This window comes from Protopterus annectens, chromosome 14.part0 (genome assembly GCF_019279795.1).
Source record: "Protopterus annectens isolate FY-2018-M chromosome 14.part0, PAN1.0, whole genome shotgun sequence".
In the NCBI taxonomy this organism is placed as follows: domain Eukaryota; kingdom Metazoa; phylum Chordata; order Ceratodontiformes; family Protopteridae; genus Protopterus; species Protopterus annectens.
In genome coordinates this window covers 494,079,613-494,093,608 of record NC_056748.1, presented here as the reverse complement: position 1 = coordinate 494,093,608, position 13,996 = coordinate 494,079,613, and the positions used below count along the sequence as shown (strand labels likewise).

Sequence of the window (13,996 nt, the reverse complement as noted above, 5' to 3'; positions counted from 1 at the left end):
CTGTTGCACACAAGAGCAGCGGTGGTTAAACAAGGTTAAACTATTCGGGACATCTAAATTTCACTCTTCAAATTTTCCCTTAGAACTACCTTCCTCAAGCTGTACTGCTGATCTAACCAGCATATCCTATAACTGAAAAGTTCATCTCTACTTGATTCCCAAGTAGACTATTCTCTATCTGTAAAGCCTAGCACTTACTCCTACAGTACTTGCACCTTGATAAAGCACTCTTATTATAGATAGTACCCCACCAGCCTAAAACCCACTTCCCGGAGTCCATTGAAAGTCTCTTTATCTACTACTTCTAGTATGTCGAGGGATCAGTTGCTAGTGTCCTCTCCAGCTCAACTGGTGAACCTGGGAATATTGAGGCAATGTTACAATTGCCTCATGTACACAGACAATCCTCTCCTTCTCCCACAAAACACAAATACATGCGAGAGATGCAACTATATGGCCAAACTGGAGGCTGAGCTCTCTCAACATAGGACTGGCAAGACCAGACAGGAGGAGAAGGTAACCACACACAATACATACCCAGTCACACATGGTACCATCACAACTTCAAATCATACACATACTCACACAAAGACATACTCGGAGGCTCTGATCAAAAATTTACCAAAACAGCAGAGGCCACCAAAGCAGACACCCAAACAACTACCACCTCACGACCCAACACATGCAACACATAGACCACACAGTCAGAGTGTCAAACAGTCACAGCCCTTAAGGCCAAACAAAATGCCAGACACACTTGTCATTGGTGATTCCATAGTCAGACACACTGACGCCCCGCCACCAGACTGAGTAAGGAGAAGGTCACAGTAAGCTGCCTGTCGGGCGCTAGAATCCGCCACATAACGCAAGCACTCAGGTCTCTCAACAGCAGGTACAAGTACGACTCAGTCATTGTCCACGCTGGTGTCAACGACCTGAGACGCACTCCTTGGACTACATGAAAAGGGACATCGAGGAGCTCTCTGATTATGTAGCCCAGGCAGGTATGACCCTGACCTTGAGCAGTATCCTACCTTCACCTAGAATGATGCCACAATACAGTGATAAGATGATCAGCTTTAATAATTGGCTTAAATTCTGGTGTCATTCAAAGGGGATCCAATGTCTGTCTGCCTGGGATGACATGCTGGACAAGCCACGCTGCTTCAAGGGACGGCTTGCACCTGTCACCCTGGGCTTCCGGATATTGGCAAAGGCTCTTGCCACCCCCATAGTGCCTTTTTAGGCAAGGCTCAAATTCTAAACCTACCACCCTAGAACACCAAAAGGAAAAAACTAAGGGTAATGCTGCTCAATGCCAGAAGTCTCAATCTCAAGATGCACGACTCGAGGCCCTTCTCAATATGGAGAACATCGATGTCTGTGCTGTGATAGAAACCTGGTTCAAGGCTCCTGAGAGCACCCCAGCACTAACAGGTTTCACCTCATATCATGCTCCGCCCCAAAATCCGGACAACACCAAGAAAGGAGGGGGGGTGTCCATATTCATAAAGGACACCCACACCTCAAGGTTGGTGGCAACGCACGATGCATCGGAGACCATCCAGGTGCAATTAACCATAGGCAAGACTGCTCTGCAATTTGTAGCATGTTACAGGCCACCCTCTCAAACTCAGGAACCTCACATGGCCTTCCTGAAAACATTGGAGGGGATAAATGTATCTCCAAACACCATCATACTAGGTGACTTTAACTACCCTAATATAGACTGGGAACACTACTCAAGCCCGAACACTCTAACCCAAAGATTCCTGGAGTTCATAAACTCAAATGCCATGGAACAACTAGTCACCACAAGAGGAGAAAACATACTTGATCTCATCATCACGAACATGGGATCAAAATGTTCAACACCGGAAGTATACCCCTCACTGGTGAGATCAGATCATAAACTAATCTCGCTGGAGGTCCTCATCCCGCCCCACCTGAAACAAAAAGACCACAGTGAAAAACTTCTCAAAAGCCGATTTCACACTTCTAAAAACTAGTGTGGTCTCCTTTAAGGCCCCTGAGCCAGTGGTAAACATTACTCAAACCGCTGAATCACTTACAAATGCCTTCTACCAGCACCTACAGGACTGCATGGATCAGGCAATCCCAAACAAAACTAAGACTCTCTGTACCAAAGGCAAGCATCCAGTCTGGTGGACCCCAGCCATAAACAAGCTCTACAACAAAAGGAGGAAGCTACTACAAGATAGAGCAAAATCCTTGAAAGGTAAGACACCTTTGATCATTATAAGTAAAAACTAAGAGCTCTCATAAAATCATCCAAGGCAAATTTTGAGAGAAAAATCGCCAAGGAATCTAAAGACAATCATAAGGCCTTCTTTAGCTATGTTAGAAACCTAGGAGGAAACTCCCAGATATGCTCAGAATTAGTTCAAAATTATGTGAAAATTACTGAACCTACACACATTGCTAACATACTGGCTGACAGGTTCAGTGCAAACTTCTCCCCTCCCCAAAAGGAGAGATATCTATTCGAGAGGATTGTAGCCCCCAAACATCTCCAACGCCCAGGTGAGAACTGCCTCACTAAGGCAAAAACACAGCATCCATGGGACCGGATGGTGTCCCCAGCTGTGTGCTTCATGAACTCAACGAGGAATTAAACCCACAGTTAGGACAGCTGTTTAATCTTAGCCTCACCTCAGGATACGTACTCCAAGGAGTGGCGACGGCGACTGTGGTCCCACTTCATAAGGGCGGTGCCTCCACAGACCCTGGAAATTACCGCCCCATTAGCTTGACAAGCCTTATCTGCAAAGCCATGGAGAGGATCATAATGGAACTCATAAATAAAGACATAGGGAACTTGCAGACTTTGGATCCAACCCAGTTTGGCTTTGTCAAAGGCAGATCCTGCCTCTTAAACTTGGTTGACTTTTTCGAGACAGTCACCAAGGCCATTGATGAGGGAAAGGCAGTCCATACAGCCTACCTCGACCTGGCAAAGGCCTTGACACAATACCCCACTCAGGTATCATCGAAAAACTCATCAGCTTGAATGTAAACCCATACATCACAAGATGGGTTGCAAACTGGCTAAGTGACAGAACCCACAGGGTCAGAGTTGCTGGAGCCATGTCAGACTCAAAGCCTGTCACAAGTGGTGTCCCACAGGGCTCAGTCCTGGGTCCACTCTTGTTCGGCATCTACTTTTCTGAAGTACAAGCAAACACAGGAGGGTTATGGCTGACAAAGTTTGCAGATGACTGCAAACTGGGCGCCATAGTCGAAAACACATCTGACACAGATATCCTCCAGAAGGGCCTCACAGAAACGGATAACTGGTGCCAGTGCCTGGGAAAAACAAGGTTACCCCTAGCTACCATATAGGTGGCAATCCACTGAGCACAGAAAAAGTCATCAGGGATCTGGGGACCCAAGTTGACAGTAGCCTTTCGTTTGACACTCATGTTGCTAAAGTAGTTAGGAAAACCTTCTATATCGCCCACCTGATCATGAAGGGATTCACATCTAGATCAAGGGAGGTCATCGTCCCCCTGTACTCATCACTCATTAGACCTATGATTGAGTACAATGCCCGCTCGAATGTATCTGACCAGACACCTGCTGCAGCTTGAAAGGCCCCAAAAGTTCCTCACCAAAAGGATAAAGGGTCTCAAAATATGTCTTATGCTGCCCGACTGAAAGAACTCCAGCTCTATTCAGTCTCATACCGCTTGCTCAGAGGTGACCTGTGCCTGACATATAAGGCCATGTCAAACCCAGATTTGATGAATATGCTTCACCTCAAAAATCTAGATCCCCAGAACCACAAGGGCGGAGACTTAAACCTTGACACGGTTATAAATAGAACGTGCTGGAGGGACAGATTCATCACCCAGAGACTCCCTATGCTGTGGAACAAAATCCCGGTACATGTGAGGCAGAGCACCTCGCTGGCCTTGTTCAAGAGGAATCTTGACCAATGGATGGGAGATCGCAGATATACCCCAGGGATTACTTCAGTGTCACTGCTTGACAGAGGCACAGAAAAATGCTAGGCATAGTTTTTATTCAAACTAAAGGGGTGGCGAAAGCCACATAACTATGGGCTAGGCTTATAAATGCCCTTGGGCAGATAGCCTAGTATGAACCTATGAACCTATGAATTAAAGGTGTGCTTCACAGAACCCTCTTTATACGTGAAAAAAACAGTAAAACAGCTTTATTGTTCTACTTCACGAATGCAGCGATGATGCTTCAGATTCCTACAAAAAGTAATGAAGATCCTTAGGAAATGAAGTATCATTCCATATCATTAGCATTATTCCTTCCACACATTTATACCTGTTCCTGCACAGTGAGCGATGAAGGTGGAAGTGTCCTAATTTACAAAAAAATACACACAATTCAAGGCTGGTCAAAAAGTATGACATGCTCAAGCTTCTCCACTTTCAAATTACTATAGGCAAAGTCCCGTAACATATCCTTGCAAGCTATAGGTCCACCTCTATGACACTGGAAACCCGTAACACATAACTAAATGTACTGGGGACACTCTCTTTTCAATCTAGCACCATATTCATGGGCAACTTTAACTACCCCACTATAAACTGTCAATCATTCGCAACCCCTATTACACAGACCTAGAGATTCCTGGACTTTTGTAAACACAAACATCATGGACCAGATAGTCCATACAGTCAGTAGGTGTGCTAACATCCTAGACATATTCCTTGCCAATATGGGAGAACATTTCACTCCCACCCCCAACCTGAGTATATTGCCTTTACTAGTCAGGACAGACTATAAAATTATCTCCTTTAAAATAAAAATAAAACCTGGGACACTAGGTAACCATAGAACTTTTATTAATTATTCCAAGGCAAACTTCCTACTTCTAAGGGAAAATTTGGCAAAATTTCAAGCCACCTCTAAACCAAGGGAACACCTCTGCTTACAATGAATCATTCACAAGAATCCTCTACAATTATGTATAACAAAAGGAAGAAATACTGGCCAAAAAGAGGAAGTGCAATGACCAGCAAGGTAAGAGCTCCCTCATCAAACTAAATAAGTAACTCAGGGGACTAATTAAGTCAACCAAAGCCAAATTTGAGGAAAAAGTAGCCTTCCAGGCTAAGTACAACCACAAGGCATTGTTAAGTTCTGTACGAAGCCTCAAAGGCAATACACAACAATGCACCAAACTAATTGTAAATGAAGCCGCCTATACTGAGCTTGAGGATGAAGCAAACCTACTGGCCGATAAATTAATTTCATACTTCTCCCCACTTACTCCCCCAGCCACCTCTCCAGAAATACCTCCAAACATTGCTCACCCAACTATTACCTGGAAACTGGTCCTCAATACACTCTCCCAGGCAAAAAACACTGCATTTAATGTGAACTGATAATATCCCAGGATGTCTCCTTAATAGCATGAAACATGACCTTTCAGGGCCTCAATAAGTACTACTCAATTGAAGCCTCCTAATAGGCTTTATGCCAAGCGAATGAAAGACTGCAACTGTTATCCCACTACACAAGGGTAGGACATGTACAGACCCAGGAAGCTACTGACCCCTAAGCCTGACTAATGTCACATGCAAGGCCATGGGATTAATTACCATGGACGTGATAAATAAGGACACAGGAAACTTTCAGATGCTGGATCCAACTCAGTTTGGTTTCATCAAGGAAAGGTCATGCTAAGTCAATCTGGTGGACTTCTTCAAGAAGGTCAGCAAAGTGATGTAAGAGGGCAAAATGATGCATACTGCCTACCTCGAGTCTCAACCTGGCCAAAGCATTTGACACAATTCCATATTCTGACTTTGTAGACAAACTCACTGAATTCTGTATAAACCCCTACACCACCGACTGGATAGCCAAATGGCTCACAAATAGGACCGAAGAAGTTATATTAAGGGAGTCTACTTCTGCAAAAACGATTGTCAATAGCAGAGCCCCTCAGGGTTCAGTGCTGGGGCTGCAACTGCTTGGCATCAACTTCTCTGAAATCAACGCCAGTATCAAACATCTCTGGCTGACCAAATTCACAGACAATTGATACTTAGATGCAATCACTGACAGCAGTTAAAATGTACATTAATGTTCACAGCACTGTGGTACAAACATTAGTACTGCCTTTAACTTGTGTTGTGTTGTTTGCCTGTTCCTATGCTCTCATGTTCCCAAACCCCCAGAGGCTCCTTCTTGCATTTCATAGCTAGCCTTCTCAAAGCATAAATAAGACAAAAGGGTCAAACTGGGATTTTACTGTACAGAAACATATGATAAAACATGTGCTTGTGCACGCGCAGATTCACACACACACACACACACACACACACACACACATGCATAACTTTACTTCAATGATGTATGATACTGATCAGAGGAAAGAGATAGTCATAACTAAATCAGAAATAATGCCATAATTCCATTAGATGGTAAGACTATATCATTTGTCTGGCAGCCGTAGATCAGGAGGTTAAAATTATGAGTTGTAAAGAGTTTTGTCCTGTGGTCTGGGTTCGAATTTCTCAGTGTCCACTTATACACTGTGACTTTGATCAAGCCAGCAAGCCACTTTTAACAGACAGTTACCCCCCCCCCCCCCGTCACTGCTGAAAACAGGCAATTTGTGTCCAGTTAACAGTTTATCTAAATAATGTTAAATAAGGTGTGCAAACATGCTCATCACAGAGTGGAAACATTATAAGGTGCTTGAGATAAAGAACACCAAAAAGAATAGAATAGCTACTGGAAATAGCACAAATGAGTTAGTTGTGAAGATGAGTTACTACAACTGCATGAGGAAAACACAATAAGATGGCAGGCACTATGTAAAACTAAGAAGATGACATTTGGAGACTAAAGGTCTGTAATGTTACAAAGCATAAGAAAAACATCAAAGTATGGTTGAAGGGTCAGCTACTATGAAACATCACTAAGCAGGTAAATTGAGGCTAACTGCTGTATCCTGCAGGTCAATAATCAGCTCTGCTTCTCTAGAACCTCACCAGCTCTGGTTTTCTAGAACCTACAGACATAATACTGTTCTCCGACAAAACTGGCAGGAGAATGACTAACATGAGTGTAGCTCACTTTTGGGTGCCTGCAGAATTTATTTCTGGTAATGTTAACCTAAGGTTTTAAATGAGAAAATTACAATGACAATGAATATAAGAACATACTGTAACAAAATAAACAATTCAATTAAATAAAAAAGAAAACTTGAATAGTGCTTGTATAAAACTAACAAACGGATTAGGTTTAGGTACCTCAAAACATTTGATGAAAAGTAATATTAAAAAGTCTAGTAATCCCATGTAATTTACAGGCATTATTTTTGTCATCTTTAAAAATAGTTGTAAATCTGAGTAGTTAAAAACTGAAACCATGCAAAAATCCTTTTAATTTTCATAACAAAAAAGAAGGCATATACATAAAAAAAAGATACAAACTGATACGGTCTAAATTCTTTTGTCCCAATGAAGACATGTCAAAGTATGCATTAGATACATTCCAAAACAGTATTTTAGATCTAAGCAAGTTTTGAGCAGATGCACTTGCTTTCACTAAATTAAGTGAAGTACTTTTTTTTTATGAACCAAGCTTGTTTCTTCCTTAAAAGACCAATATGGTAAAGTACCAAGATGGAAAAAACTGATAAGGCAAAAAACACCACACTAATTGTATGCAATTCCTGTAGCCCACAGCTATACCTTGAAAAATATAAAACTAATCCATGTGAAAACAGATACTCCATGCATAAAAAGGTCATACAATTTTTTTAAAAAAATGTTGAGATTTCACATCGGGATTTTTAAGGTGCAAAGCAGAATTTCATGATAGCACAGCACACATCTTTAAATTCTCCTTTCACCCTCATTTCTATCTCTCACTCTTTCTGTGTGTACGTGTCTCTGTGTCACAGAAAGAGAGAGAGAGGCACACACACATACACACAGGGATAGAGGCAAGAAACAAAGTGTGAGAAGGTTGAGGAAGACCTTTGCATAACACAGGCAGACCAAACATATTTAAATGATACACCTCGACTCCTTCGCATTTGTTTTCTAATATACATATATTTATACAATTCTGTTACTGTTCCAACACCTAAGCTAGGTAGAGATATGCAAAAAGAAATTCACTTTACAGATTGCATAATGCTAATGACATCTCATTAGAAACAATCACCATGGAAACCAAGAAGACAGGATTTTTGTCTCCTGATTAAGAAAAAAAGAAAAGAAAATCCCAACTAAAAGGTTTTTAAAGCATTGCCCGCCACTAGTACAAATGTTGCTGCACATCTGGATTTCATCAGTATGAAATTATTCAGCAGTCTAACCGTGACCTTTTGTCTGTATTTTTAGCTAATCTTCCATCCATACTATCACTCATCCAGGTGAATACTCTTCCTATACCTGCCAACATCAGCATCTATTTCTGCACATAAAAAACTGAGCCAGAACCACAGACTTTCTGTTGTTGGACCACCACAAGCACAAATAGCAGAAAAACTGGGTCAGGAACAGGCTGAAGAGAAAGAAAGATGAGGAAATCAGGTTACGAAAACCATCTCTTGCTTGTCCACAAATGAGTCACTGGCAGCTACGCATGTAAACATCAGGAGTGAGTGCAGAAGGGTGTGTGTGTGTGTGTGTGTCCTATTTTGCAAATGTAATAGATTTCTCCAAGTCCACTCATTCTGAACAGCAATCTGCATTTTTAAAATCCTCAGTTTCAATGGATGTTGACAATCTTCTTGTAATACATTATTTCTTACTGTTTCCAGACAACTAAAATTCCCCTTTAGCACAAACTCGTGACTTTTGTTTTCTACTCCTATATCAAAAATGAAATGGGACATCTCCACAGCAGAAATGGGTCATCCATGACCAAAGAACCATATGAAACAGTTAATGTCAAAAAAGTATGTAGGCATGTATTTTTTTACAGTTCACGCTTTCTTGTTAGTATTTGTCCTGATGTGTGACTATGTGTCAGTAGTACTTAAAATAAAAAAAGAAAATTAAATCAAATTAAGTAGTATTACTACGAAGACAAGTAGGTCAAATGTACTACAGTGGACTACCCAGAGACATAAAACATGGTAAAGCACACTCAGCAGGGTAAAGCTGAACTTATCCTTTCACTATATAGAGGATTATGAGCAAATTGCAAATCATAACCTGCTTATTATGTGATCAAGATATGGATGCCGAGAAATTCACCTTGAGAGCGAAGCTCGGGAAATGAATATTGGCATCCATCTCGAGAACACATAGTTAAGGTTTATGATCAGAGACCCGATTATAATTCTTTGTAGTGCATGGAGCTTTTTTTGCTCCGTGTACTACTAGTTACAGTAAAAAAGAAAAAGAAAAAAAAGCCCCAAGTGTTTTGCTGCTTTCAACGCTGTAAAGCTCTTACTACGTGCTGTCAGAAAGACAGTATAACTCTGATTTTTATACTCGCCTTCCAAGCATCTCAACTGTCATGATTTTGTCAGATTATCCAGATTTTTACCTCATATGTAGTCTGTTCCCCATAAAGTCTGTGGTTTTCTGACAAGTCACTGAGGAATTAAGTCATATAATGACATGCATTTGCATTTCAGACTTTATATCCATCAGAATATGAAGGCAAACACAGATCCTGTTACTCTAGCAACTTTCTAAGTTTATAAGAGGAAGTCAGAGACCCATTATTGGCACAGATAGCAGGAGGAAAGAAATTGTTGCTGTCACTTGCTGGTCAATACTGGCAGATATGACTGCCTAGCTTGAGACCTAAAAAGTTAAGTAAGGGGCACTTGACATTTGTTAAGATCAGGTTTTGTGCTACAGTAGCACTTAACTGATTTGTCTTTTTCCAGATATCAGAGCGTGATCACCTCACTCCATGTACTACAACCTAATTACAGACTTACATTTCAGAGAAGCCTTCTCCCTTCATAAGACAGCAAACTGACCAGACTATAAGCAGCATTATTCACAACCCAGAACAGCCACAGATTTAAGTGTATGAACCTACAGAAATGTCAGTTCCCAGGTTGCTAAGTGACACACCACTGAAAAAGGTGTAATCAGGATACCCATAAACCTAAGAACTTTCATTTTACTATGTATCCTGACTTAACTGTGGGCAATGCTTTAGAAATCATATTCAAATCTTAAAGAGTCATTTGTCCATCTGTAAGCCAAAATACAGGTATACTTTGAGGCTGAGAGCTATAACTTTATTTCACGGCAAAACAAGTTGAAAATGGGGGATCGCTGCAGATGTTCAAGTCCCAAGCACTTACAAAAAGCACTGTCTGGCATGCATGGACTTGAGCACCTTGTATCTTGGCTAGGCTGCTGCTTGTGCTTGAACTTGAACAGAAATATGAGCTTGAGCAAGCAGCTGTGAGGAGAAAGGTGAGGTGACTTTAGGGTTAGAGAACAGGAAAGAAGTTTTAGTTTTAATGACCATTATGAAAATTTAGGTTTAGGAAGTGGGATTGGAGTTTTAGGTATAAGGAGTGGGAAGGGGTTTTAGGGTTAGGGAATGAATAAGGAATTTAAGTTGGGGGTTGTACTTTTGGGTTTAGTGAGCAGTAAGAGAGTTTTTAGGGTTAGGGAGCAATCTGGGAATTTAGGTTTAGTGAGGATTGAAGTTTTAGGTTTAGGGAGTGATCAGGGTGAGGGAGTGGAGGTTCAGGGTAAGGGACTGAGGAGTCAGGTTGGGAACTTGGTGGGAGTTTTAGGCTTAGGGTTTAAGTTCTGGTAGGGCCACTTAGTTTACGGAATTGGGAGAGCTGTGTAGAAAAAAAAAGGAAAATCAGGCTACTGGGAATTAGAGCACTTTTATTTTCGAGCAAGTGGCAGCAAGCAGGTGTACTAAGAGCATCTGTAGTAGGCCAAAACAAAAATAATGTACCTGCACACTGTGTTATAATGGAATATAAATTAATATTTTACTATTTATTTTCTAAATGCTATTTTTTATAAGCCACATTTTGCACCTGCATATGAAGTGTTCTTAACATTATAGAGCCGACTAAGCACCCATTTTCTGTCACAGACTCTGTCCATTTGTATACATTTCTTATTCACAATGATTAGTCTCCAACCAGGTCTCAAACTTTCTGCCACTGGGTCCCAGAGAAAACATATCAAAAATATTAAATCAATCACATCTGTACATTTAATTTAAGCAACACAAGCAGTGAAACAGTCTTATTCTAGATTTATTATATGCAACACTGCAAGTCAAACCTCAAAAAAGCAGAATTTGACCAAAGGGAGGCCAGTTTACAGGAGTTAAAGTGGAGCATAGCATTCATCAATAGTACTAGGAACACAGGGAAAGACTACACAGAAACAGAAAAAAAAAACTGCACACCTGGGTTGTAAACAAGGACTGCCTGGATGTTACAATGTGCTTATTTCCAAACAATAGATAAGCCACACATCTAGTTAACTGACATCTTATTTCATTTTAACACCAGTCTGTCCCATCTTCTCTTGTGATCTCTCATTCTGTACCTCGTACCAGAAGAGTGTAGCATGCATCCAGAAAATGTCTGGCAGAAAAAAATACTTCTTCATATTACCTTTGAACTTCCCTGCCTCCCTGCCTGTCTTCAGACAGTACCTCACTTTTCTTTGCATCTTTTCTTATAAAAATGTGTTGCTGTCCAGGACTTTAACAGTTTCTACAAGGTACTTGAAATTTTGTCCTGCCCGTAACCCATGTACACACACACATTTCAATAACCTACACAGTATTTTTTTTCTGTTTCCCCTTATGTCTTCTGTTGTAAGCCCGGTGTTATTTTAGTTGCTCCCTGGCAGCCTCTACCATATTTACAGCTTTGTGGTGAGAGGACACTGCAGACATGAGAGACACGTGCAGCAATCCAGGTGAATTGTCTGCAGTTGGAGATATACAAGGATGGTTTTCTGTATCTTACAGGCAGTAATGTCTTTTCCATGGCCTTCCTGCATTGCTGTTTCAATGTTATCTCATACAAGTAACTCCAAATCTGTTCCCATTTTTGTTACTATTAGTATCTTATTTCCCCCCATCACCACAACCAGCATCCCCACTTATTGTGACTGTTTCTGTGAAATCAGAGCTTCCCTGTGTCTGACCCCTTCTCCAGCCTTGGTGAGTTCCATCTCATAACTTTCGCATGCCTTACACTTTACTTTTTATCAGTCATGTTTCAGATCTTTGTTGAACATGCTATGAAATAAACTTTTCCTTTTAATCTTGCTCTCTTTAGGGTTGTGTACATAAGGTATTTAAAGTACTGATTTTAATACTGAAATCTGAGCCTGCGGTGGTGGTGCTGTGGTAGCTTTGTCACCTACATAAGGTATTTAAAGTACTGATTTTAATACTGAAATCTGAGCCTGCGGTGGTGGTGCTGTGGTAGCTTTGTCGCCTCAGAGTTAGACGTTGCCAATTCGATTCTCAGTTAGAGCGTCTTCTGTGTGGCGACATGCGTGAATGGGCATTCCTTCATTGAAGGCTGTGCGTTAGGCCCGGCAAGCCAGCACGTAAAACTCTACTGCCAATCATTAGCGGACTGGAGTTCCGCTGTGGTGACCCCTAACCGGGAAAAGCCGAAAGACACAAACAAACATTTTAATACTGAAATCTGGCATACCTCCCTTGTAGTTCTGTTTCTTTGCTGTAGCATCACTGGAACTGCACTTTGTGTTCCTTCTAACAATGGCCAAGGTTTCCATCTTCTGACCTCTTCTAAAGCTAGTTAACATGTTTGCTTAGCTTTTTTTGTGTAACTGCATCAGATACCATATGGAAAACTAGAGGCAATGCTCAAAACATATTTGAACAATGCCTGCTGTAAAGCTGATTTTGCTAAAAATGCATTTCAGCCAGTAGTATTTATGACTAACAGTTTGCAATTAATATCATTTTATTTTGTGCTAAAGGCAATAGTGCTACTCATGATTACATTACAGGACAGAATGGAATGGAAGGCCCACTGCCCACAGTAAACAATTAAGTATTTTTTTTGTGCCTTAAGAATACTGTTCAAAGTGTTGTCACTGCAATATGCACATGAAAATTTGACTTGCAGAAGCATGTTTTAAGACAGCGTACTGTAACATTTGTATATTTACCTAGCAAGGCCATACCCACAGTTTCTTCCTGATCTACTGCGCTCATCCCCAAGTCAAAATTACATAAATTTGCCTGTTACAACTTTCTTGCTACAAAGCCATCTTATATAGATGATTCTTTGCCCTTATGACCTGGAAGTACTTAAACATTCTTTACAAGTGACAGCATAATTTTTTTCCAACTGCTGTGATCATGTAGGTGGCTTCTTGTGAAGGACAGTCTGCTCCTGTGATCAGGTAACACCCATACCTCTCAAATGTCCTCAATTTTGCTTCATACATTTGCACTGTCCCTCGTAACATCTTTAATTTTCTACTAAAGCACTGGTCAATAATGCCATACATGAGTTTCATACTTTATATTGCTTAGAAAGTACATGTTGAAGCAAAACTTTTTTTTTTTAAGTGAATTACACTAACATTTAAAACATGCCCCTGATTTTGGACCTTTGTCTCAACGTTAATTTTGCTTTGTCCAGAAGTCTTGAGAAAAAAAGTTGGTTTGTAAGACGTTTTCACAGTATCACTAATTTTACCACTGTTGTTAGAATATCCACTCGGAAACTTACTATAGTCACTTTGAACTTTGTTAAGTTTTTAAACCACTGTTTTTTCTCTAAATAGACAATATCAAGACATTGGGCCTGAACATGTTTAGTCTAATGTTAGGTACCACCAGTGACGGTTCAACAAACTTATAAAAAGAGGATACATCTGGCTGTTGAATCACTTATCTGAACAGCATGGAAATACTCAGTGCTGTAAAAAGCAGGCTTTAACTCATGAAGGGGGCATACCCTCCTGTGCTAATCAGTATTTCTGTTTTTTCATGGCCATCATTTTCTGAAGTCCTTAACTGTTAT

General features: G+C 40.8%; 1 protein-coding gene across 1 annotated transcript in view; it reads right to left on the bottom strand.

Annotated features, from left to right (window-relative positions):
* The window catches only part of LDB1 (LIM domain binding 1), a 1,030,118-nt gene that overhangs the window by 1,007,367 nt on the left and 8,755 nt on the right, over positions 1-13,996 (bottom strand). The window lies entirely within an intron of this gene.